This window comes from Helianthus annuus, chromosome 2 (assembly GCF_002127325.2).
Source record: "Helianthus annuus cultivar XRQ/B chromosome 2, HanXRQr2.0-SUNRISE, whole genome shotgun sequence".
Taxonomy (NCBI): domain Eukaryota; kingdom Viridiplantae; phylum Streptophyta; class Magnoliopsida; order Asterales; family Asteraceae; genus Helianthus; species Helianthus annuus.
The window spans coordinates 167,471,229-167,480,691 of NC_035434.2; positions in this window are offsets into that span (position 1 = coordinate 167,471,229).

Here is a 9,463-nt window from a genome sequence, read left to right on the forward strand (position 1 = left end):
TACAAGTCGACCTCGAACCTAAAAATAAACTTATTTAGTAAACGAGCTCGCAAGCCTAAAAAGTCTATTATTTATATTCTTTTTATTTAATATACTAATTAATAGATAATAAACGAACCGAGCCCGAGCCAAGCTCGAGCTTAATAAAATACAAACGAGCCGAGCTCGAGCTTTGAAAACAAAGCTCGAATCGAGCCGAGCTCGAGCCCGAGCTCTCATAAGTTAATCGAGCTCGAGCTCGGGCTCGGCTCGGCTCGTTTGCACCCCTAGGGAGTGGGGTGCGGCAAAGTGTAGTTTGCCAATTGGTAACACCACCGCCAACATGGTTTGCCACTCAAAAGTTTGCCAAATCGGTGTAGGCTTGCCGAAGGGGTGAAGGGAGGGTATGAGAGTGAGAGGGTAGTGTGCGGTGGGGTCTATTCCAATCTCAACCAATCATATTTTTTTCCTTTTTTTAAATAGTTTACCACTTCACCAAGTGTCTAACCATTGCCAACACTTTTGAGCATCATTTACCACTTTAACATGTCACACTCTCATTGGTTGATTTTTTAGTTTGTCACTCTCAAGTATCTAACCACTCCTTATACGTATATGTTTGTATGTAAAATTTCAAACGATCATAGTTTTCTATCTTGATTTTTGGTCACTAACAATTTTGGTAAAGTGTGTCATGTGTGTGAAAGTTTCATGATAATGTATTAATAGGGGTAGCACAGGCTACGGTTTAACCTTGTATTTGTGATGTATATTTTTTGTTTTATAAAAAGGATGCCTTTAAATAATACGAGAATACCCCTGACAAAAAAATAGGATAGTTGATATTGTTATAAAATCCCATTATTTATAAGCCCGAACTATTACGACCTAAAAGTTGTAGAATAATTAAGCTCGAATTAACAATTCTATAATTTAAAGAAGGCTCAATAGGTAAATGCCAAAGCTTAGCTTAAGGTTGTTCAAAAAGCCTGCGGCTAGAAGCTCGCTCGGATTTAGCTCGCTCGATATGGCTCAATTTGAAACTGACTCGAGCCGACTCGGCTCGTAACGAGCCAGATTGGCTCGGTTTGGCTCGGCTTAACTCTGATTATTTTGCTTTTAATATATATTAATTTTTATGTATATTATAATATATTACAAAAATTAATTATTGTTTACATGTATTTAAGAGTGTAATTTGATATCTATGACATATTTAATATTGATTACGTTGCTAATGAATATTTACTGTATTTTCTTGAAATTTTAAACTTATTTTGTGGTATTGTATTTAATTTTGGCTTGTAATATATTAGGTTGATATTATTTTTTATATGTTTTTTTTTTTTTGAAATATTGAATAATATTTTAGACTACTGAATTTTGAGAGTTAGGTATTGATTATTCTTCATAAAATCGAGCCAAACAAAGCCGAGCCCGAGCTTAGATTTTCAACTCGGATTCAAATCCGAGCCGAGCCAGCTCGGTTTATTGAGCCGAGCTCAAGCATGCCCTAGCTTGGCTAGGTTCGGCTCGTGAATAGCCCTAGCTTAGCCTAAGACCCAAAACATTAAAACAAACCTTTTCATTAAGGGCGGCAATTGGAAAACCAAACATCGACGGTCGAACACAGAGGACTCGAACTATCGAACAAGCCAATGTTGATCATCATTCATCATCATCCCTGCTGAAATCGTTAATCCTCCCTACTGAGTGCTGAAAATCGATTTTGTCCCTTTGTGAGTTTTCTTGTTTGATTGATTGATTTCCTGTCTTTACTTCTTTTTTGATTAATTGATTTCTTGGCATTTGATGTTTGATTGATTGATTTCTTGTTTGGTGTAATAGTGTATGTAGAATTCTACTTTGTATATTTGTTAGGGTTTAAGAGTTAAGACTTTAAAAGTTTAGATAAGTTATAATTTTCAAAAACTAGTATTTTTCTATTTTTGTTGTTAAACTAGGGAGTTGAATTCTTTGATTTGAACTTGAAAGTTGATTATTTGAAATGAAGATGAAACCACAACCATTGGTTTATCAGGTAGTGAAACTAGCTTTGTTATACCGGTTGCAACCGCAACCTTTGAATTTTTTTTATAAATTGAAGCTTGTAAAGACGGATTTACACAATTGAACAAGCCTGAAATATTTGAACAATGCTATGGTTTGTGCTAGGGATGAGCGTGGTACCGGTACCGTACCGAAAATACCGATACCGAAATTAGTCAAAACCTGGTATCGGTACCGAAATATTCGGTACAGTACGGTACCGGTATCGGTACGGGACCGGTACAGAACCGATATTTGAAGGTAAAATTCGGTATTTTACCGGTACCGATACCGAAAATGTCAAAAAGTGGGTACCGGTACCGAAAAAATTCGGTGCGGGAAATTCGGTACCGGTACGGTATGGTACCCAGTACCAAATGCTCACACCTAGTTTGTGCGATTAAAAAAGAATTTTTGATGAAGTAAAAGACGACAATGTGATGGAACACAATTTTAAGGTATGAAAAAACGATGACAAATCTGTTAGGTATTTGTTTCACTATATTTATTATCGTTTTTTTATTATTGTAAGATTGCACTGTAACAAATTGTAACACCCTTAAATTTTTCACTAGTTTTTAATGATAAACAACACATTTCTAGTAAAGATATTGATTAAACAACATGTCATTCGTTAACGAAATTCATAAGTAACAAAGACCTTAGTCAACTGAGGACTAAGTTAAAACGTTTTATAATTTTGTTTAACATGTGTTTGCAACCCATGCACGAATACTACAAAAGATCTAAAATATTGCGGAAGCTTCAAAATGAAGTGTTCGGTTCTTCTTTCAATCACTTGATCGCCACCCGTAAGATCCACCAAATTACCTATGATCGAAACCATCAAATTATTAGTGTTGACGTTGATATACAATATAATCCCAAGATTTAACATCACATTAGAAACAACGAAAATATGAAAGCTATTCAGGTTCCACCGTAACTTACGGTGTCACCGTAAGTTACGGTGAGTCCTGGAAAGCCCTTGGTCCACCGTAAAACAGTAATGAACCACCGTAAGCCTTTGATCTCCACCGTAAATTACGGTACCGCCGTAACTTACGGTGGTACCTGGAAATTCATGTTGTTGTTTTCTTTTTTTTTATTTGTTTGGCTGGGCATCACACCAAGACCCCGACCCTCGGATTTCAGTATTCTATGGTATCAATACATTAAAATCTAGTATTTCTAGTATGTTATATAACCAATATCAACAATCAATCTATCACAAACCGAAGCATTAATCATGCCTCAATTGATTATCCGACCCGTTTGGCTCGTATACGGAATTTCTTCCTTTTGACGACTACCAACGAGTTCTAACAAACTTGTGACCAATTATTCAATATAGCGATATCATCGCCTAGATTCATAGCAACCTTTATTCTAAAATTTCATAATGCATATTATAATGATTTAAATTTGCTTAATGTAACGGGTCAAGTTACATACCTTAGCGCACGCCCTTCAACCGCGAATCACCACCGGCTTGTCCACTCGACGTTCCGGTATCTTGTCCTATAGAGTTCAATTCAAGATATGTTTAGAACTCTCTTTAGACCTCACTACGCATAATATACCGAAACATCTTAATTTGGCATTAAGGCTTTAAATTTCTGTTTTTAGGCCTTCTTTGAGACATTTCTACAAACACTATGAGGGCAGAATTTTCTACATCATTCATACTCATGTTTATAGCTTATTAATTAGTTAACTTAACATCAAAAAAAAGCCCTCATATAGCATTTTAATCATCATACCTTCCTGAAATCACTTTTCTAAAATCCATTTACACTAGGATAATCATCTAACCCTAGTGTTCATCATCACCATGTAAAACCCACAACCCACCTTCAAGGTGTTCATGGAATTTTCCTGAATTTGGTCATGATTTCACATGAAATTAGCTAGGTTTCACTTCTAAACACCTTATCAATTCTAATCAACCCAATAATCACACATGCAACATAATTCTTTAGATTTTCCAAAATCATGAGAAATTGAAGTTAAAAGATTTCATTAGATTTCACATACCTTACAATCCTCTTGTGATGAGGATTATGATTTTAGGCTCAATTCTCGATTTCTACTTGGACTCCTTCAATTTTGCAAGATTAATGGGATTCTAGGGTTTTGGAGAAGTGGGGATCGCCCCTGATGTTTTGATCGACCATACATCCCTTTTGTGGGGTGTTTGGTTTGATTTATATGTTACTAACAATTAAGTTTTTAATTGTTACAACTTAGGCCCATCAACTTTGTTTTACTTATTGTTTAGTAGCCTTTAACCCTTCATAAGCTATTTCTAGTCTATTAACTAACTAGGTTAAAAGTTTCTAGTTAGTACATTTTCCCGTTTATTTATACTTTTAAATTTTAATATAACGTTTCATATTTTCGGGGTGTTACAAGTTCACCCCCCTTAAAAAGGGTTTCGTCCCCGAAACCGAAATACGTACCAAATAATGTAGGGTAGAGTCGTCACATTTCTTCCTCGGACTCCCACGTAGTGTCCGAGCCTTTTCTATGCTCCCATCTGATTTTGACTTGATCGATTTGTCTATTTCCTAAGTATTTGACCTTCCGATCTAAAATCTCCACCGGTCTCACCGCATAATTTAGGCTATTATCTATTTCAATATCATCGAAATGAATATAAGTTGTTTCATCCGCTAGGCACTTTCTTAGTTGTGACATGTGAAACGTGCTATGGATTCCACTTAGTTCTGCCGGTAGCTCGAGGCGGTAAGCTACCTTGCCGATCTTTTCAACGATTTTAAATGGCCCAATAAATCTCGGGCTTAGCTTCCCCCTTTTTCTGAATCTAATTACGCCCTTCCATGGGGAAACTTTTAGCATAACCATGTCGCCTACCTGAAATTCGATTGGCCTGTTCCTTTTATCAGCATACGCCTTTTGCCTGTCTTGAGCCGCCTTCAAGTGTGCCCGAACTATGTCAATCTTCTCATTCGTGGCTCGTACTATATCTTGGTGGGCGAGTTCTCGTGGACCCACTTCACCCCAGCATACCGGGGTTCGACACTTCCTACCGTAAAGCATTTCGTATGGTGCCATCTTGATACTAGATTGGTAACTATTGTTATACGAAAACTCGACTAACGGTAAGTGAACATCCCAACTACCTCCAAAATCGATTATACATGCCCGTAGCATGTCTCCCAATGTTTGTATCGTTCTTTCACTTTGTCCATCCGTTTGAGGATGGTACGCAGTGCTAATGAACAATTTGGTCCCCATTTGCTCTTGGAAATCCCTCCAAAAATTCGAAGTAAACCGGGTATCCCTATCAGACACGATAGACACCGGCACCCCATGACGTGCTATTATTTCATTCGTGTAAACCTCTGACATCTTTTCTGACGTATAAGTCTCGCGTATTGGAATGAAGTGAGCACTTTTCGTCAATCTATCTACCACTACCCATATGGCATCAAAACCACGACTCGTTTTAGGCAACTTGGTTAGTAGGTCCATTGTGATATGTTCCCATTTCCAAACCGGAATTTCTAACGGTTGGAGTTTGCCGTATGGTTTCTGATGCTCCGCCTTGACTTGTAAACATGTCAAGCATTTTTCCACGTACTTCGCCACATCTCTCTTCATTCCGGGCCACCAATAATTTTGTTTCAAATCATTATACATCTTGGTCGCACCCGGATGGATTGAATAATGGGATTTATGAGCTTCATCAAGCAGGAGTGCCTTCACTCCACAAGTATGTGGGACCCATATCCTTCCGGATCGAGTCTTTAACCCGTGATTCCCATCCGACAAATCTTTCAACTGACCAATTATTCTTTCTTTCTTCCAATTCTCTTCTTTTACTGCTTCCAATTGGGCCCCTCGAATACGTTCAAGTATACCCGAGGTTACCACGAGTTGCATCGATCTTACTCGTATCGGAACATAATCCGTTTTTCTGCTCAAAGCATCCGCCACCGCATTAGCCTTCCCTGGGTGATAACGTATTTCGCAATCGTAGTCTTTCACCGTTTCCAGCCATCGCCTTTGTCGCATATTTAACTCCTTCTGATCGAAGAAGTATTTCAAACTCTTATGGTCGGTAAATATGGTGCACTTTACTCCATACAAGTAGTGCCTCCATATTTTTAATGCAAACACTACCGCCGCCAACTCGAGATCGTGTGTGGGATATTTCTTCTCGTGTATCTTCAATTGCCTCGAGGCATAAGCTATTACCTTGCCCCGTTGCATCAACACGCAACCGAGTCCTGATAGTGAAGCATCCGAATAAACTTCCATGTCTTCGACTCCGTCCGGCAATGTTAGTACCGGAGCTTGAGTTAACTTTTCTTTTAGCGTTTGAAACGCTTTCTCTTGGTCAACACCCCAAATGAACCTCTCTTTCTTTCGTGTTAGCTTTGTTAGTGGTGACGCAATCTTGGAGAAATCTTGAATGAATCTCCTGTAATATCCTGCAAGCCCCAAGAAGCTTCTAATTTCTGAAGGGTTCTTCGGGGGATTCCATTTTGACACAGTCTCTATCTTTGACGGATCCACCAGTACTCAGTCGGCACTTATAACATGGCCAAGAAATTGTACCTCTCGTAACCAAAAGGCACATTTAGAGAATTTTGCGTATAGCTTCTCTCGTCTAAGGGTCTCTAACACTTCTTGTAAGTGATGTGCGTGTTCAGCTTCACTTTTCGAATATACCAATATATCATCGATAAACACAATGACCGACTTGTCCAGCATTGGCTTGCAAACCCGGTTCATGAGGTCCATGAAAGCCGCGGGTGCGTTTGTTAGCCCGAATGACATCACGAGGAATTCGTAATGTCCGTATCTCGTGCGGAAAGCCGTCTTCGGCACATCTTCTTCTTTGACCTTTAGTTGGTGATACCCCGATCTAAGGTCAATTTTGGAAAACCAGTTCGCACCTTGTAGTTGGTCAAATAAATCATCTATCCTCGGGAGCGGGTATCGGTTCTTTACCGTGAGTTTGTTTAACTCCCGGTAATCGATACACATGCGCATGCTCCCGTTTTTCTTTCTCACGAACAATACCGGTGCACCCCAAGGAGACACACTCGGCCTTATGAATCCCTTGTCAAGCAGGTCTTGGATTTGGGACATCAACTCTTGTAATTCCGACGGTTCAAGTCGGTACGGGGCTTTTGCTACTGGTTTCGCGCCCGGAATCAATTCGATCCCGAACTCTACTTCCCGTTCGGGCGGTATCCCCGGTAAATCTTCCGAAAAAACATCTTCATAATCTCGTACTACCGGTACATCTCCTATCTTTCGTGATTCTTTTTCGGGTTCATTAGCGTATATCATGAATGCCTTGCATCCTCGCCTCATTAGCTCGTGAGCTTTCAACATTGAGCATACTATGGGATTTCCTCCTTTCTCGCCATAAATGGTGACGTGTTTCCCGCTTGGAGATGTTAGTTTTATCTCTTTACGGAAGCACACGACCTTTGCATGGTGTTGAGATAGCCAATCCATCCCAACGACCACTTGAAATTCTCCCATCGACATCGGGATTAGATTTATCAAATATTCTTCATCGTCAATGCTCAGTTTACAATTTTCACATACATCGCAAACAATAAAGCTTTTGTTATTACCTATCTCTACTTCTAAAGGCACAGGTAATTTTGTTAGAACAAATGAAGGATGCCGAATAAATCCATATGAAACAAAGGATTTATTCGCACCCGTATCAAATAACACACGTGCAGGAATTGAATTTACAGCAAATATACCTGAGACTACGTCAGGTTCAACCTTTGCTTCTGCGGCGGTTAGTTGAAAAGATCTTACCTTTGCTTTAGGGGCTTCACCTTTCGGTTCCTGCCCATCCTTCTTTCCAACCAATTCCGGGCATTCAGACTTCTTATGACCCGTTCGATAACAATTGTAACAAACCGTCACTTTCTCCGGGCATGATATAGCTATATGTCCCGTTTTCTTGCATATGGGACAAGGCTTATCCTTGTAACGACATTCGCCTCTATGACCCTTCCCGCAGATCCTGCAACTTGGCGACCCGCCTTTTGTATCGGATTTCTTCGCGCTTTCGTTTGTTCGTGCCTTCTTAGTAGGGCTTGGATTCACATCTTGCGCTCTCCGTTCACCCCTTTCAATGCTCTTTTTCAATTCGATCTCCCTTTCCCGAGCAGCATTTATAATCTCGGTAAGGGTCTCGTATTTGGAAGGGGTGATAAATTCCCTATATTCGGCGCTTAACATGTTATGATAGTAGTATATCTTTTGTTCTTCGTTCGTCACTAGATCGTCACAGAACTTCATCTTATCCATGAACGTTGCCGTAATCTTGTCTATGGTCTCGTTTTTGTGCCTAAGTTGCATGAACTCTTCCTTGATTTTATTCACAACTGCTTTGGGGCTATGATGCTTAAGAAATGGCGTCTTGAATTCTTCCCAAGTCATGACCTTAGCAGCTTCAATACCGATCTTCAATTGCCTCGAGGCATAAGCTATTACCTTGCCCCGTTGCATCAACACGCAACCGAGTCCTGATAGTGAAGCATCCGAATAAACTTCCATGTCTTCGACTCCGTCCGGCAATGTTAGTACCGGAGCTTGAGTTAACTTTTCTTTTAGCGTTTGAAACGCTTTCTCTTGGTCAACACCCCAAATGAACCTCTCTTTCTTTCGTGTTAGCTTTGTTAGTGGTGACGCAATCTTGGAGAAATCTTGAATGAATCTCCTGTAATATCCTGCAAGCCCCAAGAAGCTTCTAATTTCTGAAGGGTTCTTCGGGGGATTCCATTTTGACACAGTCTCTATCTTTGACGGATCCACCAGTACTCAGTCGGCACTTATAACATGGCCAAGAAATTGTACCTCTCGTAACCAAAAGGCACATTTAGAGAATTTTGCGTATAGCTTCTCTCGTCTAAGGGTCTCTAACACTTCTTGTAAGTGATGTGCGTGTTCAGCTTCACTTTTCGAATATACCAATATATCATCGATAAACACAATGACCGACTTGTCCAGCATTGGCTTGCAAACCCGGTTCATGAGGTCCATGAAAGCCGCGGGTGCGTTTGTTAGCCCGAATGACATCACGAGGAATTCGTAATGTCCGTATCTCGTGCGGAAAGCCGTCTTCGGCACATCTTCTTCTTTGACCTTTAGTTGGTGATACCCCGATCTAAGGTCAATTTTGGAAAACCAGTTCGCACCTTGTAGTTGGTCAAATAAATCATCTATCCTCGGGAGCGGGTATCGGTTCTTTACCGTGAGTTTGTTTAACTCCCGGTAATCGATACACATGCGCATGCTCCCGTTTTTCTTTCTCACGAACAATACCGGTGCACCCCAAGGAGACACACTCGGCCTTATGAATCCCTTGTCAAGCAGGTCTTGGATTTGGGACATCAACTCTTGTAATTCCGACGGTTCAAGTCGGTAC